Source organism: Anomaloglossus baeobatrachus, chromosome 2 (assembly GCF_048569485.1).
Source record: "Anomaloglossus baeobatrachus isolate aAnoBae1 chromosome 2, aAnoBae1.hap1, whole genome shotgun sequence".
NCBI classification, from domain to species: Eukaryota; Metazoa; Chordata; class Amphibia; order Anura; family Aromobatidae; genus Anomaloglossus; species Anomaloglossus baeobatrachus.
Window position 1 is genome coordinate 522,797,808 of NC_134354.1, and position 13,824 is coordinate 522,811,631.

Genomic DNA, 13,824 nt, shown 5'->3' on the forward strand with positions numbered 1-13,824 from the left:
TGCGCGGCCCGAGGGCACTGTTGTACTCACTATGACAGATACACCGGAGTGTCTGGTAAACCAAAAGGATGGTGGTCGGTGCCCGCAGCTGGCTGCGCTTTGCCCCTTACTCAAGTTGGTGGTTCCCGCCTTTTTCCTGCACCTCTTTAGTAGAATGCTGACTTCCTTCGCTTCAGAGATGGGAGTCCACTCCCCGGTTAGTGGATGTCGGGGAGCCCGTTTGTCCGCAGACTCTGGCCCGTGGGATCTCTATGCCTGGGCGGTGGCTTTCTATCCCCCTCGTTGGGCTGTTGCCTTCAGTCGGGACTTGGTTGGGAAAGAACCTAAGGTCCAGACCCCAATTAGTGAATTCAACTCGGTCCAGTGGCTTCTGGGCCTCGTGCTGGGTCTGAGTACCCCTCCTGGTGCTCCGGTTTCAGTTCAGTTCCCCGGTTCGGTACTGGCGGGCTACTACCCTGTCTCAGTCCCTGACAGTTCCACCGGCTGTCTTCCCGGCTCCTGCAGGCTGCCACCACCATCTGCCTTCTGGCCACAGGGTATCCGGGCTCCTATCCAGATCTCTGACAGACGTTACTACTCTCCAACTACTCTCCTCTCCTCTCCTAACTCATCTGTTTGGGGTTTTTACCGCCTTAGGCTCTCCGAACTCCTCAGTGGGCGTGGCCAACCACCTGGCTCGGCCCCCGGGTGTGAACATCAAGACCTGAGAGGGGTGACTCTGGGTTTTTAGGTTGGCTGCTGATATCTTTTTAGGGGTAGGGTGTTTGTGCAAGGGCCTACCTGTGACTTTCTGGCTAGTCCAGGGCATCACAACCGCAAACCGTGAGTGGCGTCATGACTCCCATGTAAATAAACCTGACCTACCTGTAGCCAGAGATTCCAAAGTGAAGACCCTGTGGCGTCCCTGAAGGTGGAGTGGTGTCCCTGGGGTGACCGCTGCAGGTGGGCGGCACATTAATTCTGGCATCACGAACAGGATCAAGGACTAGACCTGTTTAGACAAGTGACAGTGCGCCTTAGCGGTCCGATCAGAAAATTTGAACTGCCGCCATTTTGTTGCTGTGAAAGCGCGCGATTTAAGAAGCTGCAGCCCGCGCAGAAGAAGAGGTAACCGCCCACGAAGAGGAGTGGCTGTCCCAGCTTGGAGGGAGCGCTCTAGCGCGGAGTGAACAGAGAAGATGGGGGCGGATATGTCCCTGGACTGCGGAAACGTCCCAGTCCGAAGGGAGGAGAACAACCAGAAATGAAACTAAGATTGCAGCGTGACGAGAACCTGATGAGCAACGACAGAGATAAGATGGCGTCTGCAAGAGGTGACCAGGGAGAGCAGGGATGGACCAGGCCCATGACTGCAGAGGAGCTGGAGGCAGAAGTGGGAAGAATTGCTGACGGTATGGAAGAGCGGAGCCGGCAAGAGATAGCCGCTTGGAAGAAGGAGATGATAACGGCAATTAGAAACCTGCGGTTGTCGGTACAGTGAGGCCCGCCTGGAGGTGCCGCCCAAACTTAACTGGAGTCGTCATCGGCAATTGCGACCCTGCTGCAGGATATCTCCGGCCCAAACCTGGGTAAGTCCCACACTGCCCCTGCCCAACCTGGTAAGCTGACCCCACCGGCATTGTCATCGGATGCCTGATGCGATGCCTGATGCGATGCCCGATGCGATGTCCGGTGCGATGCCTGATGCGATGCCTGATGCGATGCCTGATGTGACGTCCTGTGAGACACCCGGTGAGACGACCTGTGCGACATCCGGTGCGACGTCCGGTGCGACTTTCACGGCCAGACCAGACCAGGCCGCAACGCCTCTTGTCACAGCCAGACCAGGCCGCAACGCCTCCTGTCCCGGCCAGACCAGACCAGGCCGCAACGCCTAATGTCCTGGCCAGACCATACCAGGCCGCAATGCCTTCTGCCCCGGCCAGACCAGACGAGGCCGCAACGCCTTCTGTCATGGTTGCCCGACCAGAGGTGTTCACAGCGCCCCAGTCACTGACTGGGGAATCTGTACCTGCGCTCTGACCTGAAGTGGACAAGGAACTGGCCTGGCTCAAGAGAGAACTGAGTGCTCGGTTCCCAGCACAGCTGGTGGAGAAGTACCTGATCCCCAAGCTGCCATCCCGACCTGAAGCAATCACACCACCCTCTCCGCTGGAGAGGGACTACCTGGCTGATGAAAGCTCATCCCCAGAGCTGCTCCTTGCCCGACCGGAGGTCGCAGCACCCTTTGAGAGAAAGGGAGGCCCTGAGGTTGTGCTGCTGTTCCCCAAAAGACCGGAAGAGGTCGCAGCACCCTCCATCAGGGAGGGAGAAGAGGACTTACAGCCATCATTGCTGATCCCCAGCTGACCGGAGGAGGTCGCAGCACCCTCTGAGAGAGAGGGAGGCCCTGACGTTGCGCTACTGTTCCCCCAACAACCGGAAGAGGTCGCAGTACCCCCTGCCAGGGAGGAAGACCTGGTTGCATTCAATCCCAGCATGTATGTTACCTGGTTACCTGCTGATAACCAGGTGATGGTAATGCGGAGACTAGCCCACAGAGAGCGATGGCGAGTAAGAGTTTAAAATGTCTTCATAGTAAAAGTTTAGTTTAAAAATGTTTTTTGTAATGACCCGTTAAGTAACGTTTAAGGAAATGTACCCACAAGAACTTTTGTGTGAACTGTTTGAGTATTCATTTCTTTTAGCACCAGGTTAGGTGCACTTTAAAAATGGACCATAGGCTTTGAACTGGCTATAGCCACAAACTCTCGCATTGTAAAAAGTTAATTAAGTGGTACCAGCCTCAGGGGGCTTGGCTCTGCACCACCAGGGAGCATGCCTGTTTATGGGGCCTGGCTCTGCAACACTCAGGGAGCACGCCTGTTTATGGGGCCTGCTCTCCAACACACGGAAGCTGGTATGCCTGTTTATGGGGCCTACCTTACACCACCCTCCCCAGGAGAGGAAGATTGGAGGAAAGGTCTGGGATACCGATGGCCCAGACCTGGTCACCAAAGGGACCTGTGACCTACCTCCTGGAAGTTTCTGGGTGGGTCCAGGACTTGTGGGTGGTGGTGGAACGGTACCTGGTATGTTTTAAATGTAAATTACTCCTTTGTGTGGGAAAAGTTGTACAGTATTTAAAAATGTTTCTTGTCTTTGCAGCCCGAGAACGTGCTGTTGATAACCAAGGGGGAATGTGGCGACCCTGACCTGGTCAGGCACCACAGAGTACTGCACTCATGCTGGGGCAGTGCTTTCAGGTAATTCCAAAAGCCGGAATAGGGTGTGTACGCACAGACACATAGCAACCAGGTCTCCCACACCTTAGAGGGGACCCTTGGGCAGACCCAAGAGGGGGGCGTTCCTCCACATCTCATCTGGGGTGTAGGGGAGGGGCTGGAAGCTAAGGTGGCAGTGGCTGTAAGGAAAGTAAGAGGAGTTAGTCAGTCTGGTAGCAGAAAGGAGAAGGAGAGGCGCGCACTGACACGCTAGCCAGACCCTGCACGTGTAGTAGCCGTTAGCGGGGGAGAACGGTCACCAGCAAGTCGGACAGAAAGACACTGAGGAAGTCAGGTGGTCATGTACGGAGACTCCTGGTGACTAGGCATGCACGGGGAACAGGTCCCTAGAGTAGACATTCATTTATTGATCTGCTAAACCTGCCGGTGGGGGGGACCACAAGTCCCACACCAACCAACTAGAGTACGAGCATCAGCAGCAACGAGGGGGCCCATAAGGAGGATCGAGCCTGGAGCCATCTTCCTTGGTCCACACTGCCAGTAAACAGGCCAAAAAGGGGAGAAAAGGCAGTAGCGACTTCCCTGGATTAATCCGACGGTACTTCAAGTCAGGGGTTATCCGAAATAAGAAGTGCTAGGGAGGCGAGTTAATGGTTACCTCACAAAAACATCTGAAAGTGAGTAAAACAAGTTGAAAGACATCTTGGACTGAGACTGAGTTATTCCGGGACCTGTTGTTCTACACACCCGAGCCCCTGGGGCCAGCCTCACTCATGGGAGGCCATACCATCCGAATGCAGACCCCATCAGCTCCAGGCGCTCGTTAAACCTGCAGTGGCGGTCACCCATAACCCTGACCGCAAACTGTGAGTGTTGTCACGACTCCCATGTAAATAAACCTGACCTACCTTTGGCCAGAGATTCCAAAATGAAGACCGTGTGGCGTCTCCGAAGGTGGAGTGGTGTCCCTGGGGCGACCGCTGCAGGTGGGCGGCACATTGGCTGCAGTGGGGGCTGTGCTGGCTGCGGGCGCCATGGTGGCTGTGTCACAGATGCTCTGTCAGCTGAGCGGGCTAAAAAGAAATGGCGCCCAGAGTCGGTATATGCGCAGTTTGAGCTCATTGACAAGCCGAGATCTCATCTGCACACTTGCCACCTCTGGGCGCCATGTTCCTTCAGTCCACTGCTGGGGCCGGAGGTGGCTCATGCGCAGAAGAGATCTTCAGTCAAGAGTTCCATCTGCGAATGTGCCAACTCTGGGCACATTATTTAAAGCCCGCACTGCCGACAGAGCATCTCACCCACCGCACCGCCCTGCTCCACACAGAACCCACCGCAGCCAGCACAGCACTGCACTTCCGACAGAGCATCTCACCCGCCCCACTGCCCTGCTCCACACAGCCCCCACCGCAGCTAGCCCAGCCCCGCAACGCCAACAGAGCATCTCACCTGCCACATCGCCCTGCCTCATGCAGCTAGCACAGCACCCACCGCAACCAGTACAGTCCCCACAGCAGCCAGGACAGTGCCCATTCTCCTCCTGGTAAGCTACATTCACATAAGAGGCACCCCTCATTTTCCTCCCAAATTCTTGGGAGGAAAAGTGCATCCTATAATCTGAAAAATACGGTAATTTACAGTCCATTCACTATCCAGTTCATCCTAGACCAGAGAACTGTGAGGAAATCACATTGTCTGTGAATTTCCCTCCGTCCATCTATAATCTGCAGACTTTAATATCCATAGAGAAAATATATGTATATAGTGTGATGATCAGCTTCAGGGACAACCATGGACAATCTGTTTTCTCCTTCACTGTCCTCCAGCTGCTGATGATTCGGTTTGTAGCAATTCAGCTAATGAAAATATTTCAAGGAATTGCATATCATTCAACTCCCTTGCCATTGTCTACTTCTAAATAGAGGACTCCTTCAAGAATAACTAAGTCATGATATACATTTTTAGCATGAGTAACTTAGATATACTGCATTGTCAGTTTTTATACCTTTATAGTATAATAGATTTTATTCTATAAGCTTCATTTATAGTTTGGAGCTGTTCTTTATATAGAAATCCATGTGCAATGAGTCCAACTAAGTACCTGGGAACCGAACATATGGCCAGATAGTTAAATATAAATTGTCAGCTTTATTAAGTGGAAATCATGTTCATCAGCTAGAAGCATAGGGGCAAAGGAAAGCATTTGAACAGAGCTACAGGAGGGGATTGAGGACAAAAGAGCTATGACATCACAAATGTCAGAGTTGACGTGTGAAAACATTCGCAGCTGCCATATACATGTGACTGCTCAGCGACAGCCATAGCACTGCATGCTACAACTTAAAAGGAACGACTGTCGGCAAAGCAAGTTCCCTGGTAACAATGAAGCAACAAATACAACTCCCAGAGCGCCCACATGTCCCTATCCAAGCAAAACACAGGACATAATGTTTCACTGCAGCTTGTGCAGACTACTCCCTGACCCAAGGAAAAAAGAACCTTGCTCTCATCTGCTTGCCAAAATAACCTTTGAAGTCATCCCAACAAAGATGTCACAAACAGATTAACTATTAAACCACTTTATATTATGTAATCACTTACATAAACCCTTCTATTTATGTATACTATATTATGATATACCCTTACAGTTTACATTTATCATTCATTACTTATGTGAGGACACTATTTATAAAGAAGGAATGTGCAAATTAATAAATTCTCTCTTTATATAACACACCTTTTCAAGGGAACTATCACCTGAAGGCCATGGGCAGCATAAATCAGAGCCTGGCTGGACAATTGCAACTATGTATCCTTGAAACACTCTGGTATCCTCTCTGGCTACTTCCCTCAGATCTCTTGCTATGGGATAGACCTGTCAATAACCTGCAGTGATTCTTGTCCCTTCATCTTCTATATTTTTTCTGAAATTCTGGAGTGTCTCAAAGATTTAGATATCTAGTTGCAATCGTGCAGCCAGGCTCTGATTCATGCTGCCCGTGCTTTGGACCACATGAATTGAGTGACAGGTTCACTTTAAGGGAAGGTTTTGTTTTAGATCACATTTATCCAGTATCGGCAGTGAAATATTTGTATATTAGTTAAATATTTACACAATTTTCATTGTGATATATTACAACTTTTGTAACAACAAATAAATATACCGGACAGGTTCTTTTTTTATCTAGTTTAGATTCCAGTTTGGAAAAATGGGGAAAAACAAGAGAAGAGATTTCATGCAGTCATATCCATGATTGTCTTTTTAAGAAAAAAATGTTGAAACATAGGAGCTTATGTAAGCAACTTGGTCCCTGGTCCCTGTTACTGGCATCCCCGAACTGTCCTGCCTCCTTCTCCCAGTGGAAACACCAGCACACTCACCCTCTAGACCTCTCAGCAGTAACTCCTATGTCCCCGGTCCCTGCTGCCGGCTCACAAGGTCTGCGCACACCACGCAGGTCTCCTGGGAGCGCACTAAATGAGCGTGCGCACCTATCCTTAAAGGGCCAGAGCACCCAATCCCGAAGGTGCTTCTCAGCCATAGGCTGAGAAACTCTAGGTATTTAAGGCACCCTCCCCTTTGGGAGATGCCTGGGCAATGTGGTCTATCCTTAGAGTCGTGTTGCTAGATGTTGAGGTCACTTCCCGTCTGCTGTGGCTTTGCTCTGTGTACTAACACCTATCTGTATCCTAGTACCTGCTGTACCTGCTGCACCTGTCAGCTGTAGCTTCCACTCCTGCCATATATGCCGGATCCTACATCTCAGCCATTTCCAGCTGTACAGCCTGCATCAGCTGCACCTGTCCATTACAGAGACTGTCAGTGTCCGTATCCACCCACTGGGGCTAGCTGTCACAATACCGTGTCTCCCACCGTGTCTCCCCGAGCAGCACTTGGTGGCTACTGGTAGAGAAGCCCAACCTCACTATCTGAGGCTCTGGTGAAAACCAGATGTGGGCTTAGTCACCCTCCTCAGGTAAACTGGTGCTGCAGCCCAGTGGGTCCACTCCTGCTCACTCTAGCGAGCATTACAGTCTCTTTATGCATTAGACTAAAATCGGTTGAACCTGCCAATATAGTCTAATGTGTATGGGATCTCCCTACTCTCCCCGACACTACTCCGAGATCGGCATTCTTGTGTATGGTTGCAACAGGAGAGAACTGTCAACTAAACAATTGTTCAACTGACAGCTATGGTATGTCAATAAACTATATAGAGTTAATGCATATAGAAACCAAGAAAGCATTGGTACCGACTACTATACATTGTATGTGTATAAACCAGTAGCAGATAAGTATAAATATGCAGAAGTATACTCACAGGAGAGATGTGAAACATCCAGAACACCCTGAATGGGAACAGCAATTAGGTTGTTAAAAACACAGCAGGATCTGAGAACCAATGTGGCAGTGCTTCGGCATTAAGTGCATTCACTGGCTTGTTCATCTATTATGTTGAAAATCATAAGAAAAGTGGCACTACCCTGAGCTCTGTAGGTAGCTGCAAGAAATGGAAGAAAAATGTTTAAAGGTGTTTATAGGTAGTCTGTTAGTGCCTTTTTTACCATTAAACTAATGACAGTGTCGGGTAGGGGTGTGAAAGACATTTTTAAACATACCTTTATAGATGTGGAGCAAAGTCTAATTACATAGAAAAGGAAGTTATTTCACACGTATAAATGTCCCCCGAAAATGGCAAGAGCTCTGGTTTTCTTCCATAAATCATGCCCTGTGCTCTCCTTTTGTCTTAATTATCTAATCCAAGATGTCCCACGTCACCATCACTTGAACTCTCCTTCAAAGTTTGTTTTATGGAATCTAGGTTGCTGTAGAATTGTCAGTTGTTCATACATTCTACAAATTTCCTATTGTTTGAAGTCCAAAAGGTGTTCAACTGCATTGGGGTCCTATGACTTTGCCTTCTATTAGAAGACTATAGGACGTTATGGCTTTGTTACCTTGCTGCAATCAACAAGTGGAAGATGAATAGGCTGTAGCTAGAAATGAATGTGCAAATTTAGCCACAACACATTCCAATGATATATTTGTAGATTTTTGTGTATTGTGCTAATTTCTACCCTCTCCCACCACGCCTGTAGTGTAAAACAAGATTGCCTCTATCCAGTTTTAGTGAATTGTACCTAATTTCTGTACCATAACTCACAGCAAGTTGGGCTGCAGTGTGTACATCGCCCAGGCCAAAAGCTAATGCTCTACCAGGATACAGCTAAACCCCCACTAATGTGGAAGCATCACAGGTGCAGGAGAAGCAGATCACACACACACTTCCATGGAATGGAGGGGAGGCGAATGCTAGATGATAAAACTGCACACTAGTGGCTTGGATAGAGCGCTATTCACATGCAGATGGCACAGTCACAAACCCGCAGCCTATTAGGTGATGCCCTTCTATTAGATCAGGTGGGTTGCCAAGCCGTACCCCACTGTGCATCATGCACGGACAGACCAGACACTTTACAATGCAATGCCCAACAGAAAGGGGCCTGGCTGTATCCTGTACAAACAAAAAAATATGAGGTTTTTGTTGGTATTTATGGCCATAAAACGTAAGCCTACACCCTCGTCACGGGACCTCATGTCTGTAGGTCCCTACCCTAAATATAAAAATAGCAACAAAAAGAGGACAATGTCCTCCAAAAATTAAGTATTACTCACAGCAAGTTGGGCTGTAGTGTGTACATCGCCCAGGCCAAAAGCTAATGCTCTACCAGGATACAGCTAAACCCCCACTAATGTGGAAGCATCACAGGTGCAGGAGAAGCAGATCACACACACACCTCCATGGAATGGAGGGGAGGCGAATGCTGGATGATAAAACTGCACACTAGTGGCTTGCATAGAGCGCTGTTCACATGCAGATGGCACAGTCACAAACCCGCAGCCTATTAGGTGACGCCCTTCTATTAGATCAGGCGGGCTGCCAAGCCGTACCCCACTGTGCATCATGCACGGACAGACACTCTACAATGCAAGGCCCAACAGAAAGGGGCCTGGCTGTATCCTGTACAAACAAAAAAATATGAGGTTTTTGTTGGTATTTATGGCCATAAAACGTAAGCCTACACCCTCGTCACGGGACCTCATGTCTGTAGGTCCCTACACTAAATATAAAAATAGCAACAAAAAGAGGACAATGTCCTCCAAAAATTAAGTATTACTCACAGCAAGTTGGGCTGCGGTGTGTACATCGCCCAGGCCAAAAGCTAATGCTCTACCAGGATACAGCTAAACCCCCACTGTGCGTCATGCACGGACAGACACTCTACAATGCAAGGCCCAACAGAAAGGGGCCTGGCTGTATCCTGTACAAACAAAAAAATATGAGGTTTTTGTTGGTATTTATGGCCATAAAACGTAAGCCTATGTGACGCCCTGGGCAAGCCAGGGGTCACAGGTCACAACACCACACGCACCCCACATTCCCTGCAGGTACACACTAGGTCAAAATACAAATCCTTTTTGCCTTCCTCCAGGGGCTGGTGTCCACACCAGGGGGTGGGCCAGGCGGTTGGCTCCGCCCACCGAGGAGTTCACAGCCCTGGAGGTGGGAAGAACCAGGCAGATAGAGTTTGGAGGAGGAAGTGAGAGGAGTTGAAGTCTAGCTGAGGGCTAGAGTAGAGTGAAGCTAGGGAAGTGAAGGAGAAAAGATAGAAGTGAAAGTTCAAAGTGAGAGGAAGTGGTAGAGGAGCTAAAGGAAAAGCAACAGAGAAAGTGACAGAAAGAAGCCTGAAGTTGGTCCGGGTGTGTGCCCCGGACTGAGACAGCAAGGTTGGCAGACGGCGGTGACTGTCTGCAGGCGAGACTGATTGGAGGTTGCCGAAAGGACCGTGGACGGGTGGTGACCCGGCGGTACCGGAGCGGTATACGAAGATTAGTCAGCACCCGGGCAGGGGCCTTTCGGATCCCGGCAAGGCTAGGAGTCGCCGAATTTGCCAAATCCGTCAGTGAAGGGAATGACTGTCTCCCAACAACCAAGTCCCGTTTGAAGGCAACAGTCCGACCGTTAAGGGGAGACACCGCCACCGCCAAGGCACCAGTTTCCCAGGGCCAGTGCCTGCGGGCAAGAGTGGAGCTCCTCCGGCTCATATCTAAGCTGGGGAGCGGGTTACCGGTGGGAACCCATCGCTACCAAACAACAACACATAGGTGCAGGGAAGAGACCGTCACCGTCAACTGCAGGGGATATCAGCAGCGCAACCGTCTGAGGGACCCGTCCAACCAGCCGTTTGTTTACCGAGAACTGTGTCGAGTTTACTGGCTGAGTGAGTACCTCCGTGCCGTGCGGCACAGCGCTGCCCCTGCGCCCCTGCACCTTCACAGGCCCCATACCCGCCTGTCCACCATCCAACCCCATCACTGGGCCCCGGGATCACCAACCCCTACCCACGGAGGGGCAACACAACAACTGGCTGCTCCATACCATCACTCCCGGGATCCCCAGCCAGAGCAGCGGTGGTGTACACCTAATCACCACAACCGTGGGTGGCGTCACGGACAATAAACTATCCCCACACCCAAACCCCCTTTCACTCACGGGCAAGGAGCGCCGCTCGAGTCCCCGGGATCCGGCCCATCGCTCGAGCCACCGAGCAGCGGCAGCAGCAGGCCGCAGCAGCCGCAGCGGCAGCCAGACCCGAGCAGTAAGGAGAGCGCGGCGTCCCCTCCTCCGCCCGCGACAACTACACCTTCGTCACGGGACCTCATGTCTGTAGGTCCCTACACTAAATATAAAAATAGCAACAAAAAGAGGACAATGTCCTCCAAAAATTAAGTATTACTCACAGCAAGTTGGGCTGCAGTGTGTACATCGCCCAGGCCAAAAGCTAATTTCTGTACCATAACACAAAGTTGAAAATATTTTTTTTCTTCTGCAACTGTGAAGGCAGCCCTGAGCGGTAGTCGCTGGCGAGGGAATCCTCAGCAGTCCTCCTTTGGTGGATTGCGCCACATCCACAGAGAAAGCAGGAGTGATTGTGTGACGCCCTGGCCTATCAGGTCGTCACAGGGTATTGTGCAATCTGCCGTTCTGTGCAATATCCACATCCTCCTTGATTACGGGTCCCTAACCAATGGTGTTGCCAAAACCAGCTAATCAAAATCCTAGGAACACTCTGCACCACACCCACCAGACACACCAGTGGACGGCCTGAGTGGAATAGGGTCGCCCACTTAGGGGATTGGTAAGGGGAGGTCAGGAGTATCAGGAGAAGGCCAGTGTAGTGTGGGAAGTGAAGTAGAGAGGAGGTCAGGAGCTGGGCTCCTTGGAAGTACTAGGTTGCAGATGGTGGTCTGGGCCTGGTAGGAGCTGGACCCCCGGTCGCAGGGGATTGTGACAAAGGGCACGGTATTGTCGTGGAGGACAGCCCGCGGCCTTGTACCATCACCGGGCTAGGACCAGGGCACGAGGGGGTACGTGGACCCTAGGTCAGGGAGTAGCTTCAGGCAACCTGACAATTTACCTGACGAGAATGGAGCCTTCAAGATCCGCTCTCCACCCGCTCCAAAATCGGGGTACTAGCGCAACGAGGGGGATGGGATTTTACACTAAAACGGTCCAGGAAATCCCAAGCATTAACTCTGAGAACAAGCTCCCTCAGTTAGCCACACTGGGGAGCGGGACCCGACTAGTTTCAAGCTATAGGAGTCAACTAAGAAGAGAACAAGGTACCAAGGGAAAGGTCACAGATCATCAGGCAACACCAGCGGAAACGGGACCCAAACATGCTCTCCCTCAGCGGCAGCGGTTTCCAGAACTTTGGTTTACTAAGTTAGCTGTATCAGCTTTATGGACTGAATGAGTACGCAAGTGACCCTTACCTCCCCAACGGCACGTCCCGTCGCCATCACCGAGTCCCGGGGCATCCCTCCTACCCGTGGAGGGGTTAAACACCTGGCTGCCCACTCCATCGCCACCGAGTACTCCCAGCTGCAGCGGTGGTACTCCACCTTACCACACACCATGGTTGGTGTCATGAACTTTAGATACACCATCCCCTTTAAATACTCTCTTTATTTGAGTGGCCGCACGACCCCCAGGTCCGGACGCCACTCGAGCCACCACGGATCCGGATCTGAGCACCCCGGCTGCTGACATGGGGGCGGCACACCTCGTCGCGGTGATCCTGGCTGGGTGTAGGGTTTTTCTGTGCAAGCCATACCTGTGATTAGGCCATCCCGCAGACCAGGTTTCTTCCTCTGGTGAGTCAACAACAAAGATTAAAGGTTCGTTTTTAAGTCTTTTGCAATAAGTTTCACAGTACTTCCAACACTGCGAGCTCAATACTTGAACGTACAGTACAGTACGTACAGTACAGTATATTGTACAGCATAATTGACTTTAAGGCAAAGTTTCCAGTTAGACTGCTCCAACACGCCTAGTACTACTGCTGTAATTTGTCCATCCTTCTCCTCACTGACTGACACTACAGTAACACACAAAAAAGTTATATAGTCCTCACTGGTCAGGGTATCGTTCCACCCACAGGTAACCACTCTCTATAACAGTGTCAACCGCCTTTGGACTCGCCTCGTGTACCGTGGTTTTGGTGCTGACTTGTTCATCCATGTCTTGCCTTCACTTGAGGACTAGTACCACTGAAGTCAGTCCACTGAAAGGGAAACCTCTGTAGAGTTCGGGACTGGTACTCACAACTGTGGGACGGAGGTTACCTGACTGGAATCCTTCTTACATGCACCGTTCCTATTTTGATATTGAGGGTCAGGTCACGAATGCCACAAAAACCCACTTAATTTGACCTAAGGTATCTGACAGGCTTACACACTTCTCTTCACTATACTACCCACTAGTTCAGCTTTCCACACTAACTACCACTACTGACTAAACCAGAATGAAGTCAGGCTGTGTTCTGTAGCTTGCTCCTCCTCTTCTGGATAACGCACAGAACTTAACTTTTCTCTGCCTAAGGCTATGTTTACACAGTGCATCTTGTACTGCGTGTTTGGTGCATTTTTTAGGTGCACCTCGGGCATCCTCCTCAAGCATCCTGATTCTGGCTGCTCCTGGGATGTAACATCTGTCATCATGGACTACCAAACTATCTCCTGATGAATCCAGTGGACTCCACAGGGGGAAATTAGTTGGGACGACGTTTTCTTTGAGGACCCTGACTGCTGGACCTTCTACCAGATGAGTGACAATAATGTTTATTATGGCATATAAGTGCTTAGTTATCTTAATCTGGTTTTCTAACACTTGGATTTTTTTATTTGTGTATAGTGTAAGGTAAGTTAGGGACTGTTAGGGTTTCCCGTTGGTGAATGGGGGCGCCACAACCCTAGGGCGTCATACCCTCCATTGCTAGGTAGGGTCAGATTTAGGGCTTATTAGGGCCAGCTTTACCCTGTGTGTTTTTCTGGTATTGCTAATTTTAATGTTACCTTGTATCTGTCCCTTTACTATGAGTGTTTTTTTTTATTTTGCTTCATTTTACCTTTTAAATGTATTATTAAAGGTTATATTTTATGTGTTTTTTTTTCCTGTTCTATATATTATTGTTCCATTCTGCAGCCATTAATGCATCATGTGTCCAGTTCAACTTGAAAAATTTGATTAAAGGT